Below are 16,596 nucleotides of genomic sequence, written 5' to 3'. Positions count from 1 at the left end.
AACACGGAAATGAACTTTCGGGTTGCATAAAATGGTGGGAAGTTCTTGAGTAGCTGCACAACTGGCGGTTTGTCAAGAAGGACTCAGCTCCACGAAGTTAGCTGAAAATGAACGTAGCAGCTCACCCATTCGTGTTATTCTTTCTTTCGGGCTTATTCGGAGAGTTATCTATTTTTTACATTAACCGTTACTTAAAGTTGAGTCTCTCAGACACGAGTGTTTTTTTCGGACAATACAGGATGTCCGGATGAAAGTTTTTTTAGTTTAAAATGATTTTACAATCTACTCAATATACCTAAATAGAGTAATTAGTAAAATGGATGGCTGTGTGTGATATTGAAGCAGGTATCATTCTCCGATGATTCTCTGGTGCTTATCTAATGAGATCCTCTGGCCACATTCTATTTAGTCTTCTTTCTATTGCTGGTTGGTTGAAGAGGTTTCTTATTAATTGGTTGTTGTTTTGAGTGGTGCGGTTTTTGTGTTTCTCCGCGTATGCTCTGATGACTTCTGTTACGTATGGTATGCTTAGGTCACTGTGTAAGGTAGCGTTTGGTACGTACCAGGGAGCATTAACTAGTTTTCTTAGCGTTTTGGATTGGAACGTTTGGAGAATTTTTGTGTTGGAAGGTTTGCTGCATTCCCATAACTCTATCCCGTAGGTCCAGACGGGTTTGATTATTGTTTTGTACAGGATTATTTTGTTTTCAAGAGATAGCTGTGATTTTTTGTTGATTAGCCAATTCATATTTCTGGTTTTGAGCTCTAGTTGCTTTCTCTTAGCTTTTATATGAGTTCTCCACGTTAGTTTCTCATCAAGGTGGAGTCCTAAATACTTAACTTCTTGTTTGATGGGTATGAGGGTGTTTTTGATATTAATTTGCGGGTAGAGAGCTCGTCTTGTTGTAAATGTTATTTGGGAGGATTTTGCAGGATTTATTTTGATTTTCCATTGTTCTATCCACGCGGTAGCGTAGTGGTTAAGGCACTATGCTACAAGTTGGAAATTTGCGGGTTCAAATCCCGATGAGGTCACTGGATTTTTTTCAATTGACCTAATCCTTCCGGCCGCACTATGGCCCTGGGGTTAACTCAATCTCTAACAGAAATGACTACCAGGAATTAATTAAATAATTTTCCTGAGGAGTAAAGCGCGGCCGGCGCGTAAGGCTGACAACCTTACCGACATCTTTGAGCCAATTGTCTAGATAATGTGGGACCCTCAACGTCTCACAACCCTATGGGCCTTCATGGCCTGTTGCAGGGATAGCTTTATTTTTTTGTTTTTACTTTTATCATATGACACTATGGTCTTTTTATGACTGCCGTCTCTTAAATATTACGTTACTTCTCCGAAATAAGGAAATATCCCTACTCGAAATTGAACTACCATTTTCTCAGATCCTTCCTTTACAACTTTTTGACTTTTATTTAGTTTCTTAAGATACCCTGAATCTGAGATCACAACAAGTACTAATTCTCATAATAGACATAGTAAGCTACCTGGTCTCTACGAAGTAATCTTAGTTCTCCATTCTACAGGGTGATTCGTATAGAACCGGCCCGATGAATTTGCTAATAATTCCGCAGGTGATGCATATAACCGCTCACAATTACGTCATAATAATCCGTGGGCCGTGCTGAGTCGAATGGTGTGCTCATGACCCGGCAAGTGGCAGCCCTTATGCTGCAAGGTCAAGGATAATAAACGTGTCTGCAGTGCGCAGGCGACAGTCATGGGGTTCACTGTTGAACAGCGAGTGTTTCTAGTGCCTACTTGAAAATGGCGGACACTTTCAACACCTGCTCTGATCACGGCACACAATCCAAGATAAGATATGTTTAAATTATATTGATATCTGTATGGTATATTTTATATTACAGCTCATTTCGTCGGGCCGGTTCTATATGAATCCTCCTGTATAAAAAAACATGGCTCCTACCTGAAGTATTAGAAATATTGAACCTTTACCCTATAGCTGCTTATGTTATACCTGTTCTTTTCATGTTTAAAAGTGGAAGGTGTGTTGTTCATAAGAATATAACTCTTAACAAGTGCGATAACTTTTATATGACACTTAAGGTTGAATGGGCTTTAGTAATGTTATAATCCGAGACAAGTGGAAGCAGAACTTGATTCCAGTCAGGTAAATTTGTAAGGATGGGAGGGTATCCGTACACGGGCCGGTACACGTGCCCACTGTCTGGTCACATGATCCCTATATGGGACGGGTTCTGCAAGTACCTGATTCACTTGAAACGGAATTTTTTGCCCCATGCAGTCTTCAAGCACAACTTTTTCTGTCGGTAAGCCCCCTTGTTCGAAAGTTTGCGTAACATAATGACTTGTGGACAGAACATTATCTGATGGTTACAATAACTGTTGAATTCATAGTCAACTTATAGCCATTTTATTTAAACCAGTGTCGGCCCGAAACGCTTTTTACTATATATCGCACCTTGAAAAGAAAAACTTACGGAATAAAGATTTTATGGTTTCAACGAATACTCCAGTGTTGATATTTTGTTTCTATCATACTGTGCTTAATGATTGGACACAGGGTTTGAATTTATAATTGGATTTATTGATAGAAAGAATTATAGTTCTGTCCCTAATTAATACACTCTACAATTCACTCCAATATACGCTAAATATTCTCAGACTGCTCTGTCTTCACTAGTGGTTGCCTGGCAGCGGATCCCAACGATGTCCTCATCCGCTCGATTATTCCGGTCTTTTAGCTACCACAATACGCTGAAAACAGAATCTAGTAAGTCTCTAATGATTATGTAACCATCCATTTTATTATCTGATTATGAAATACATAACTTAATAACTTAAAAAGTTGTTTAGACAAAGTTTACTAAAACCCATCCAGTATTAGAGATTTAATAATTTGATAAAATTGAATGTATCCTTACATGTTTCAGTCCGTTGGGGCCGTTTTAATAGGCACAACAATAAAAGGAATTTGGTTTCAGACGGGTTAATCTTTTAAAACATGGTTCACAGTTATGAACTTAATAATATTATATAATAATTAATGTGTTTTACACATTTGCATTAATGTTTTGACAAAACTGTATGATGATTACAAAAACAATTTACCGGGTTATTCTTGCAGACGTTTCTAAAATACGGTAACATGAAATTTCAGGATTAATGGGATTTTGTACTTTGTCTGTCCTCAAATATTCTAAAGAACAGAACGTTACGGGAACTGGATCTCTTTCCATCATCGTGTGAGGGGCTGGAGACACCTTCCGTTTTGGTTCCGTTAGAAACAGCTGATCTCAGTCACTGGAGTTTTCTTCAAAATACCGGCCGATTGCAAAGTTAAAAACCCAGTAATCCCCAATATTACATGCCACTATCAAAACCCTTTGAAATCTACTTATATAAAGGGCATAATAAAAATATGACATCATGTGTAATAGTGTTTGTGTTCTGAATACAAGAAATATGTAATGACATATAATTTTACTGTAAAAACTTAATAAATACCTCGTTATGGCCGCGCTATAGCTTGAGCGGTTAGTCGCTGGCTTCCCACCGCGGTGGACCGGGTTCGATCCCGGGTCTGGTCAAGTGGGATTTGTGGTGGACAAAGTGGCACTGGGGCAGATTTTCTCCGAGTACTTCGGTTTCCCCTGCGAATCTTCATTCCACCAGTTGCTACACAATCACCCTCACCTATCATCTGGGGCTGGTACAACAGGCCAGAAGTGACCGCAGTACAAGGGATTTTCTCCCACCACACTACCAATAAAAGAAATTAATATCTATTTATAAAAATTTATAACCATAAATTTAAAACTGTGGACCATATTTTAAGATGTACAACTAATGTAAAACCAATTTTATTTTATCGTTGTTCCCCTGAGAATGGCCACAAATTATCGAAACATTCAAAGGCGATAAATATAATCTGATATATTCTATTTCATTTCTTACACTGATTGGCTTGAAGTTCCAGTAATTACTAAACTTATAATTTTGAAGATATTACACAGTAAATTGTAACTTTTCTTCCTTACTTGAACTACAACGGCGCGTCTCTGTGGTTTCTTACCGCTAAATTTTTCAGGGGTGGCGTCGTCAGCGTTCCACCCAACCCCAAAACTTGTCTATCAGAGACTACATGTGGCCTGACCCTAACCTTCGAACTCTGTGGCATGGATGGCGCTACTAGAATCTTACGCACCCGCCAGCATAGCTCTCCGGATCATATGGACGGTAGTCTTCGGGGAGGTAAACATGAGTAAAACTCATTAATAAACTAGGGTTGTGAGGTGTCAAGGCCACCACATTTTTTAGACAGTTGGCTCACAGATGGCGGTGAGGTTGTCAGCCTTACGCACTGGCTGTCCTCTACCCCAGGAAGATTGCTGTTATTCATTTCTGTTGGAGACTGAGTCGACCCCAGGATCATAGTGCAGCTGGAAGGATTAGTTTAATAAAAGAATCCAATGACCCCCATGGGTAATTGAAACCACGACCTTCCGCTTTGTAGCATAGTGCCTCTACCAACTACGCTACAAAGTGCCACAGTAAACGTGTAAAGAGACGTACATATTTCTTGGTACAAAATCAGTAAATCAGTAAACGTAAGGTAAAATTATCCATGTGCTTAACTAATTAAGCACAATGCCAAGAAGGCGTATCGAAAGGCCGCGCCATAGCTCAAGAGGCTAGTCACTGGCTTCCCACTGCGGCGGCCGGGATTCTAACCCGGGTCTGGTCAAGTGGGATTTGTGGTGGACAAAGTGGCACTGGGGTACGTCTTCTGCGAGTACTTCGGTTTACCCTGCCAATCTTCATTCCACCAAATTCTCCATCATCATAATCACCCGGGGCAGGTACAATAGTCCAATCAGTGGCCGCCGTGCCCAGTGGACCCAACTGGATTCCACCCCCCACTATGCGATTTAAAAAAAAAAGAAGGCGTATGGGGGAGTTCCACATAATCTTATAAGTAAGAAGACTTTTATGTTGGGAGGTTAACAATTAGATTCTGAAGGGTTCTGACGAAGGTGGATGACACACAGGATTACTGGGATTTTGGACTTTTTCCATAGTCCGGAATTCTATGCAATAGAGGACGTAGGGTGTCCTCTATTACCTAGAATTTCGGACGATTTAAAAAGTCCAAAACCCCAGTAATTCTGAGGTTAACAATGTAAGACACAGCACCCGCTCTGGAGGGCTAGGGACTACTTTTCTTCTGACCTCTATCCTTAGACACTACTAGCACGGTCGACCTACCGGCAGCTTACACTCCCGCCAGCATCACTCTCAGGGTTACGGGGTTCGGAAACCTATTTACCATATTAGTCCACAAGAAGGATGATTGATTTAAAATGAAATTCTCAGTCAAACTATGAGCCACCGCCTTCAGGGGAAATAAAACTTGGGCTTCTCAAAAAAATATTGCGAAACCGAATTTAAGGAGCCGCAACAGACCTTGAAGCCCCATGCTTGATGTAGAGGAAGTTGTAATCATAAAAATTATCACTTCCATTCACTTTAATGACCCAGGTAAAGACAGTAATGGCAAAGTTGTCCGTTGACTTACTTATGATGAACGTGCAGGGGGAAGAGGAGGTATAACTCCACCATTCTCGACCTTGGCAACAGATGGAGAAGAGTAGCGAGCTTCAAGCTCCGGCCGCTTTATACCCGTTACCTTCTTTATAGACACCTGGACTAACCGCAGAGCCAGTCTGGACACTGTGGAGCAGAAAAAGGCTCTTGTCCCTGCAAGGAATCGAATCAAATACATCCAGCCTGTATTCAATCGTTATACTGACTGAGCCGTTCCGGCTGTCCTTACGTTTCTCATCCCTGCAATTTTATTATAGTGTTTCAGTTGATTGGTCACAGTCAATAACCTGCAAATTAATTGCTGAGAATTTTAAACGTGTGCAGAGAATTCTCTTTGCATTATGGGACGGAAACTTAGCAGCGGACGTGATTGCAAATTATGGTGTTTCTCTTTTCATCATGAGACCTATTAGTACCTTCTCAGGTAGAGACCGTTTTTGTGAGCTTATAACGAGTAGATTAGTAGACAAGAACCACAGCCACGCGAAACTCGTTGCTCACGTTACTGTGCTTTTTACCGCCATTAAATTAGCCCTCTGATACTTAAGGGTCAAAACACACGTAGTTTCCAGCGATGGGGGGACTGTTTCTTTACTCCGAACCTTGTGAGACACAATTCGCTGAAATGGATCTTAGACCCCATCAAGCTGAATTTAGAATTTATTTGCTGAGTGCATTTTACACAGTTCTGCGAGACTACACACCAGGTAACCTTTCACTTTCAATGTAAGATAGGAACGAAAGACATCTCACTGAACACGTAGTTGTCTTTTCCGTAAGTTTCCCTATTTTATTTTATTATTGTTAATGGGGTGGGACTAAGTCTCTTGTACTGCGGCCACTTCTGGTCTATTACACCAAAGTTTCCCTAAGATAAAATATTTTAGATATTTTGTGACATGAAGACTCAAAATGACAGCCACTGCTTGGTAACGGCTCGATAAACACTTATCCGCAACAACGGATACGCATGCAAAAATTGAAGAAATGTTAGAAGCGGTATTTTCTATGTAGTCCATGCCGAAGCTCTATAACAAGAATACCAGACGGTATCTTGACAACAGACTTGCTGCATAGAATGTAGAGAGGTAAGATTGTAAATATACCGTATTTACGCATGTATAGGCCGCGTGCGTGTATAGGCCGCAGCACAATTTTCAGACAGAAATTATAGAAAAAATAATTTTCTTGGAATATTATTTCAGGAGTAGAAATTTTTCCGAAATATTCCGAATATATTTTTTTTTAATGAAGTGTGATTTCGAATATTTCGAATATAAGCCGCACCCCAGTTTTCCTCTTGAATTTTTGGCAAAATATGTGCGGCCTATACATGCGTAAATACGGTGCGTGGAATGTACCACTGATTTTTGCCGCAGTGAATGATAGATCCGTCTTCTCGTCAGAGAAGACGTCCCACATCGACAAAAACGCAACGGTCTGATATTAAGAGATATATGGTCTTGGACCGCAGATGGGGCTTGACACCAAGACAGACTGGCCGACAGACCGTCGTCATAAATGACTTTTTAAAGTCGATAGTTGAGGAGCAGTTGTGATATGGTAGACAGCCAGCAACTACGCAAACAGAAGATATTACCAAACAAAGACCATTGAAGACATAACGGAGAGGGACTTAAAAGAGTGTCATAGGACTTTTCTGTGTGTAAATTAGCAGCAGTGTTATAATTCTTCGTAATTACGAGTTGTAAGAGCCCAACAAATTAAATTAGGAAGCCAAACCCCGTGTCTAGTCATGAATACGTTATAATTTCTTGGTAATAAAAGTGAAGAATTTTTATTGTAAAATTTAAACAACTTGAAACTTTTTATTTACCGTCGCTTTTTCTTTTTAAACACATACATAGGCATATATTTTCTCAGCATGATTTCAGAAGACAGATGGATTCTTAACGAAGTCGATGACTCCATTCTGTTCTGAGAAACAGACCGTTCTTTCTTAAATTTATTTAGATATAATATTTTTGGCATATTTCCACATAATTTATTTGTTCAAGTGTGGAGTATATGATAGGATAGTAATCTGCTTGCCGTTCCTACGGCTTACTTTTCGACCCTAAAGACGGAAGCAGGACCTTTCTCAGAAGCGTCCCTAAACTCCTAGCAGACTATAGGGCGTCCCATCACACAGGTTTCACCGGTGTGGGAACTGACTTCTCACATACTTCTTCAAACGTTTAATAAGGTTGACTCTTCTGAGGCCCTGTTGCCTTGTTCCGTAAAAATGTAACAAGAAGCCATCATCATTTGTCTCCTACTATCTATATTGTTTGTCAGGAATGGAGTTCCCAAGATAAATGCTTCATGATGTTTCATTTTACTTCTGACAATCAGGCCTATACGACAGAATTGTTATTTCCAAATTCACTGAATTCATAGCATGCAAAATTGTCGTATACTCGAGTTCATTATTATGGAAAAGTTTTTCTTTTTAGTTTCTTGGGGTGGGGTGAGACTGAAACCACTTGGTACGTCAGTTACTAACGNGAATTCATAGCATGCAAAATTGTCGTATACTCGAGTTCATTATTATAGAAAAGTTTTTTCTTTTTAGTTTCTTGGGGTGGGGTGAGACTGAAACCAGTTGGTACGTCGGTTACTAACTGGCCTATTGTACCAGCCCCGGAAGATAGATGATGAGTGTGGAGCAGTCGGTGGACTGAAGATTGGCAGGGGAACCGAATTACTTGGAGAAAACCTGCCTCAGTGGCACTGTGCCCACCATAATCCCACATGAACTGACCTGAGCTCGAATCAGGGGCCTCCGCTGTGGGAAGCAGACTTCTAACCGCCTGAGCTAAGGCACGTCCTCAACAAACATTAATGAGATTTTCAAGGTTACTTAAATCTGACATATTTTGTGTAATATTTCCAGTCTCTTGGTTTCGGAGTTTTTCTGGAATGCTGCTTTTATTTTTATTTCCCTCGAGGCGTAAAATATTATGACATGTAGACCCATTTCCAGGCAACGCCCGAAATACGAGTACTCAAGAATAGAAAAGGTATTACAAAAATTGTTTTCTATGTGGTCCTCGCCATGTCCATTGGTAAGTAACGGGTCGCTAAACACATTCCCGCAGAAGCAGACTCACGGAACAGTAGGAGATCTGTTGCTAAGTAGGGTAGTGTAGGTGGGTTCCAGATCCAGTCTGGACGCTGCAGAGTAGACAAAAATCTCTTGCTCCTGCCGGGAATCAATCCCAGGCCTTCAAACCCGTAGACTGTCGCTATACTGACTGAGCTATCCCGGCTTCACTACTTAATATATGCGTATAAATAATTACGTAAATACATATAAATTTTTAAATTGTTGGCATTCATTTAAATGCAGTTTGAACGTTAAGGATGCAGGATAGGAATCCTTGAAGAAATAGCCTATCATAACAGTTTTAAGAAAATTTTGGACTAGCAGGTACTAGATAAAAACAGCGATACGGCCTTTATATCTTTTATTTTCATAATGATGCAAAGTTCCTAATTCCGTACACCACATAGGATGAGAAATAATTGTTAATTAAAAAAATTCTTTTATTTTCACATAATATTTTACAAACATGAGTTACTTCATCTGAAGACCTCACAGTTATTTATAACCTATTTTCTGTCCCAAGAAACTTGAGCTCCATCTAGCAACGAAAAAATTATTTCAGTGTTCTTTGACACAAAAATATGAAATCTTGGTTTTCAATGCGGTAAATATTAATAAAATGCTCTTCCGTGTTGTAACGTCGTGTAATCTGTAAAAGGGTACCAACGTTTGAGATGTACCTGTTGCCTCCATCTTCGGAGTATAAATGTAATTCGATCTTAGATTCGGCCATGTACTGCAGCCAACGGCCTCAGCGGATCCGTGCTTTCTTAGTACAGTGATTTCCAAAGACAAAGCCACGTATTACTTCACCCGTCCGCTACTTCGTCCTGTCTCCCTGCCCACGGAAATAAATACTTTAAATGCCATATTTTCTGTAGACTTTGCTTGTTACACTGTCGGTTCAGTCGTGCATCTAATCCTGTTTCTGGCACTCCCAATATCCTTACTTCTTCTTACGCTCGACTTATACCCTGAAGAAGAGTCGCCATGTACCTCCAAATGCTTGGTGAAGATCTACTAAATAATATAGCGTCAAAAATCATCATGGTGATTGAAGAAAAATCCCCAAATTTCATGTCGTTTCTCTTCATTCTCTTTATATTTTCACAGTTCCCATCATTAAAGTTCGCCAACTGCGCATGCTTCTGGGCAGGAATGTCTGAAACAGAGAAAATTCACCTCATATAAAGACATTATAGTATTTATGTCTATGAAATATATGCGTTTGAATGTACTGTATAATAATTAGTATTTATGCTGTTTCAGCATACCAAAATAACATCTGAAACAAGTTGTCACTCTGTNGGAAATGAAGCAATAACGCATTACAAATTAATCTTCTTTTCTTAAATTCCTGCTGGCCTGTGCGACTTCAGAAGAAATCCTCAAATTATGAATTTCTGACGCACTTAAGGACTGATACTTTCTGATATATGTCGACATGTAATCCGATGGAAATTTACAGACTTTTCGGAGGAACATATTGCAATGAAAAGTAAGCCATGAAGAGGGGTACAGAAAGCTTACAATTATACCCTAATGACGACGGCAGGAGGTCCCTCCGAAAGATCAGTGAAATTCTACCGGTGTACAGGGCATCACGTCTTAGATGACAGTATCCCTGTTCTTCGTAACCAACTCTGACATCTGTTAGAATTCGGAGATGCGTCCTCTGGAAGACATCACCCTGAACATGACAGCGCAGTATATATCGAAGCTGCCAGTACCTCTGTAACTCTCTATTAAATAATATCCAACACTGTATGTGTCCTAAGATACAAATAGTTACGGTAAATTTGTCCCTGTGGTTAAATAACTAAAAACACGCCATAGAGACGTATGGGGGAGTGAAGGTATGGCTCCATCATTCTTGATCCCAACACTAGATTGAGATGAGTGGTCAGCTTCGCATTCTAGGGGGAACAGCTCCCGATACATATTAATTAGGAGGTGATATAAATAAATTTTTATTATAATATAAGAAATAATAAAAGCACCCCCTAATGTCTGATTTTAATATTATCGCATGATGGAGTGATTATCTACCGGGCCTCAGTAGGTAAGAGCCCCATTAAACACCGCCTTCAGTAGATATCGTCCTTATGAAACAACGACCTCAGCAGACACCGGACCCAATATATATGGACCCAATTTTTCACCGGCCTTGGTATACGTCACCTTGAATAGATGCAAACTTGACTAGCCTTGGACTAGTTCCAAATATTTTCCCTTTTAGTTCAGTGACCCTAATAAACAGATTTCACTAGACGCCGTCCCGACTAATGTTCTGCCTTGTCAGTACATTAGTGTTGTTAACATCTAGCCTCATCAGGTTGCGGTTGTACTAAATTCCATGCAGCATAGACGCCGCTCTTTCGTATGTCCTTTCGCCTAGACGTCAGCATTTCTTAAGTCACCAACCCGATGTGTTTACTCCCTTTCTTGCCAGACGCCCAGTTTGACGAGACGCGTCACTAAATGCCGTGCTTACCTGAAGTTGGAGTGATAAGTCTTTGGGAAATTGCCACCCTCTGACCCCTTTAAACACTGTCTTGACTACAATCGGGTTTGATCAGATACCTTTCTCACTAGATTCCAACTAGAAGAGAGAATGAACTGCCTAGAAGATAGCCAATGTATTCTCCGGCAAGACTAGGTGCCGAAGTCTACAGAGACTGACCTCCTTAGAACTCAGCTTGTCTAGACGCCCTCCTGAATAATCTTGTACTTTCAAAAAGCGCCGGACATTCTAAGCTAGTCTCAGACCATCATAGATGTTGTGTTGTTTGACCTCTGACCCCTTTACTCTCCAGGACAACTAGACACCAAAGAGCCTACGCTCTGGTCCGTTTAGACGTTTAGACACCGGCTTGCCTTCACTCCAGACTTACTAGACGCCAAGCTAAGCAGCCGTGCGCCTGATAACACGCGTGTCTGCTTATTTCCCTCCTGAAGAGATTCCAGCTGATCTACGTTTTTGCTAGCATAGACGCTGGCCTGTGTAATCTCCGGTAAGACTAGATGCCGAAGTGTTGAGTCTCTGGCCTAGACGCCAGCGACGCCAGCCTCATTGGACGCCAGCCTGACTTTACATCGAAAGCAAGAGACTAGACAACCCGGTAAATTCTCGGTCGCATATTCAGGTCGACAAATTAATGGGCTGGCATCTGGGCAGACTGGAGGTTAGGCGTGCAGCCAGGCCTCAAAGTAAGGACAGTATAGACTAGGTTTGTGGGCTGAAATTAGGATTTAAATGAGTTAATTGATTTGTCAATTTTTCTAAGAAAAACATGTATTTATTATGAATTATAAAAGCATAGCCTTTGCAGAAACAGATGTTCATTATTATTTTTATTGAACTATTCTATTCGGCTTGTTCCGTCTAACGAAACTCGAAGAATAGATTGCAAATACGCAATAGATGCACTCTATAAGGATTGTTCATGCCAGTAAGGCGAAAAGCATTTGCAAATTTAACAACATCAAACATTCTATTGAGTTGCAGCCCCAAAATACACCAAAATACGCTCCGTTAAGTTTTAAATTAAAATAGGATAATTTGCAAATTCACAACAGGATGTACTCTATAAAGATAACATTTTTATTTATTTATTTTTAATCTATTTTCTTCATTTTGAAAGAATAAAATGAGGCTTATGAGATCACATTGCTCCCTGTGTAGCCCCTTATTTTTGTTTTCTATGTATTCCACTTAGTATCGAAGGAAAAGAGACTATTAATTCTTCCAAGATCTTCTGCTTCTTGTCTGTTTAAATTCTCGCTCTGTATTTTTACGGGTTACTTAAATTGTTACAATTCAGCATTACTCCATCTTGGTTATGTAATTACACGAATCTACTGAAGGAGTAAAATGAAGGTTGATTTCCCTAGACACTGGTCAAGTGCTACCGTCGAGTCTTCTTAGAAATAACTGGTTCTTCTAAGGCTCAGATAATTTCCCAAGCGTGAGCATGCCATATGTGATGGATATATCCTACAAGAAAAATAAAGTAGCCATCATTTTTTAAGGATAAATGATATAATGATATAAACTCCGTCTCAAGTGCAAACAGTATATTATGTGTCTTTGATCTTGCTCCTCTACACTACATGTTTCGGCCTCAGACGGCCATCATCAAGTGTATAACACTCACGTTGCTGTCACACTGCACCCATCCCAAAATTTAACATTTAAAACACTTTCCTTGTTCCTTGGGCTGGGTGCAGTGTGACAGCAACGTGAGTGTTATACACCTGATGATGGCCGTCTGAGGCCGAAACATGTAGTGTAGAGGAGCAAGATCAAAGACACATAATATACTGTTTGCACTTGAGACGGAGTTTATATCATTATATCATTTATCGTATAGAGTGCAACAGGATGCTTAAATACAATATTTTTTAAGGATCTTTGAATACGCGCTTAAAATTTTCGACAATGGTTCTTTGCTTTAAATAAAAAATAAGAAACAAATTTGTTATGGGATAAATTAATATTAATTTAAAGCTGTAAAGAACTAGGATATAAGGTTTTTCGACAATAACTTAAGACAAAATATTTCATGCTATATTATCTTTCTTTGATTGGTTATTTAACGACGCTGTCAATTTGGAAATTCTAGACGTTGCTTGATAGGTTATCATGAATTTGATGGGATTTGGATTGAAGTTCTCTTGTCTCATTGAGGTAACTCCCACTATTAGCCGGAAGGAACTGAGGAAATCCTGTTCCAGGATACTCGTAGTTCCGGCAAGGATTTAAACGAAGTACTTCCCGAATATATGTCTAGATCGTTGCTTCTAGATCAATCTATTCACTATAGTTTTAGACCTTAAGAATTCGCAAAAATATCTCAATTATTCTGTAATAAGATATTAAAGTTAATGTAGGATATGTAGAGATGGCAGCAGCACTGCACGGTGGTGTCATGGCGGACATGTTGCCCACCAATAACATGGGAGTTTCACGGGACTGCCCAGTACCTCCGGCCCTATCCTATAAAATGAATTCTTCAGAGGGGCGGTTTGCACAGACCAATAAGTTGTAGATGATTTTGTTAGCTTGGTTTGTAACAAAAGTTTCTACCTCCTTTTCTATCCTAGTTCCACTCATGTTCGTTTTTATCACATTTTTAGTTTCATATTTTCCTGTTAACGCGCGCTGAAATAGCTTGGCCTCAAGTGTTTAATTAACTGTGTGATGTGCAAGAGATTTAGTTTTTTCTGCTTTGCATATCGCTCTCAACTTTGAGTATGTGAAAGATTTGCTGCGCTTGGCACTATGGGTCCATTGGTGGTAGAATTACTACCATTAAGTATTCTGTTCATATGTGCACTATTGTTAAAAAAATTTCTGCAAACATCAAACATAAAAGATTACTGAACGACCGGCCTTTGAAATGGTTGTAAGTCTGAGTTGGCGGGACCATATTTAAATGACCGCTATCGCAGCGCTTTAAATGTCCATTCCTGGTAGGGCGCTTAAACAATATTAACCATTGTGTTTAAAAATACTGTGTCTAACATAATTTTTATGATAAATGGATGGAATTAACTTTGTTTGTATCAGCAAAGAACACAGTGTCGCATATTAAAATGTAAGATTTGAAAATTTTTATACAAGAAGTTATACACGATTTTTCTAATTTTTTCTTTTAATTTTGATGCGTACTGCAAAATTGGTGTCCCAGTTCTTCACAGAGTTATTCTGCATTATAAATTCGTTTCGGTTTGTAACACATGACAAATTTAGCAGTCCCTGATGCCATAAAACATATGGAAGCAATAAAATCATTTGGTTCTCTGCTCGAAAACATTACATCTTTGTTACACTCTTCGGATTTTCGAATCTTTTGACTAAATCACCGAAGAATGAAAGCATGGCTATTCAAGATATTAGCTAGAGGGGTCCCATCCTCAGTGCTAAGAACTTCCGTTATAGCTGCAAGAGATTATTGCCCTTTCTATCGGGTGAACAGAGCTGCATCGTGGCTGAGATACAGAGAGCGATCTGTCTTCTGTGCGTTGTAGTGAAATCGATTACTGTAGTTTCATTTCAGCCTATATATACATCAAGCAGATAACAAAAAAGGTATGTACATAGAATTTTACTATATATTTTTAACACATTAATCTGCAGAATCTGCAATAAAAGTATAGGCTCGTGGATGAGTTTGGGCATAACTCATACGTATGCTCTTTTTGTTGTTGTTCACTTAGGTATCATTTTAATTCCTCGATTAGGGTTTCACTCAAGACGGTTTGGTAATTACTACATTTACAAATAAATATTTAGAACCGTGCATGCGCTTCAACTAGCGGCGTGTGCACGCGATTCCCTTACTCGTCACTGGCCCGAACGGGTCACTTCGGACGTTAAAGATTAAAGGCCAAACAGTGAAGCTTACTTCAAGACTAAGATCTGGTCATGAGCGTCTGAATGGGCTCTAAATTAAGAGAAAGTGACTGGCAAACCGTCAGTCGTAAAATGATTTTGAAACGAGGCAAGATGTAAAGAGGAATTTTGTAGAAACGAAGCGGTAGGATATGAGGAACACGAAGGCGAATATTTGCCATAATCATGGTGGGCCTTCTGTAAGGCACTGGTGTATGGTTCAGAAGTTACGTGGTTGGAAGACATGACTATTTTTGTGAAAGAAAGAATGTAAGAAAGTTATGCATGTAGGAAGCAAGTGGTACTATATGAGGAAGGTGAAGGTAACAAATTTGTATAGATCTGGTGGTACGTGGGTAAGAAATGGGCGTAGTATTGGGAAAGTACCGGGTTATAGACCACTGTGTCTTTTGTCAATAGGAATTGAAAAGTGAATAAATAAATAAATACGATTTTTTTGCAACTATAAACCAAGTCATATAACATAAGGACGATCGCAGACAGCTACACCATACATGGTCCGGTGGTCTAGTGGTAAGGCACCGGCGTTGTAAATATAAGGTTGGTGGTTCGAATACAGAAGTATTTTTGTAAAGAGATATTTATGGAATTATATAGCGAAGCGTAACATAAGAGGAGATTAAAGCTCAACGATTTCCGTGGCATTGGTGGCTTATTGGTAAAATACCGGCGTAGTGAACAAGAGTTCGAAGGTTCGAGACGAAGTATAGTTTTGTGATTTAGAAAGTAAGTTAATTGATTTTTCTGGAATTATAGTCGAAGATGTAGCTTAAGAGGAAGATATAATATAATAAATTTCAGAGGTGCTGATGGCTTAGGGGTAAGACATCAGCCTAGTGTTCAGAAGGTCCCTGGTTCAAAACCAGTAGGATTTTTTTTAAATGAAATGGAAAGAAGTTAGGAGATACGGTAAAGGAGGAGGGAAGATTTTTTTTTTGCGGTCGCTCATTAAGACACTCAACCTAAGCGGGTCTTATTAAAATCCACTTGGGAAGGTACCGGGTTCTAGACCACTGTGTCTTTTTCAATAGAAATTGAAAAGTGAATAAATAAATACGATTTTTCTGCAGCTATAAACCAAATCGTATAATATAAGGACGATCGCAGACAGCTACACCATACATGGTCTGGTGGTCTAGTGGTAAGACACCGGCGTTGTAAATATAAGGTTGGTGGTTCGAATACAGAAGTATTTTTGTAATGAGATTTTTATGGAATTATATAGCGAAATGTAATATAAGAGGAAGATTAAAGTTAAAAAATATTCGTGGCATCGGTGGCCTATTGGTAAAACACCGGCGTAGTGAACAAGAGTTGGAAGGTTCGAAAACAAGTATAGTTTTGTGATTTAGAAAGTAAGTTACTTGATTTTTCTGGAATTATAGTCGAAGATGTAGCTTAAGAGGAAGATATAAGAAAATAAATTTCAGTGGTGCTGGTGGCTTAGGGGTAAGACATCAGCCT

At 39.4% G+C, this 16,596-nt stretch overlaps 1 long non-coding RNA gene across 1 annotated transcript in view; it reads right to left on the bottom strand.

Moving 5' to 3' along the window:
• Window positions 1–9,058: 9,058 nt before the first annotated feature.
• The window catches only part of LOC111871629, a 116,812-nt gene continuing 109,274 nt past the window's right edge, over window positions 9,059–16,596 (bottom strand). Inside the window, exon 3 of the long non-coding RNA XR_002844073.2 lies at window positions 9,059–9,876. This is a non-coding gene — a long non-coding RNA (uncharacterized LOC111871629). The remainder of the gene's footprint in view (window positions 9,877–16,596) is intronic.

Source organism: Cryptotermes secundus, unplaced genomic scaffold, assembly GCF_002891405.2.
Source record: "Cryptotermes secundus unplaced genomic scaffold, Csec_1.0 scaffold2326, whole genome shotgun sequence".
In the NCBI taxonomy this organism is placed as follows: domain Eukaryota; kingdom Metazoa; phylum Arthropoda; class Insecta; order Blattodea; family Kalotermitidae; genus Cryptotermes; species Cryptotermes secundus.
The sequence above is the reverse complement of the archived record's forward strand: the minus strand, read 5'-3'. Positions and strand labels throughout refer to the sequence as shown.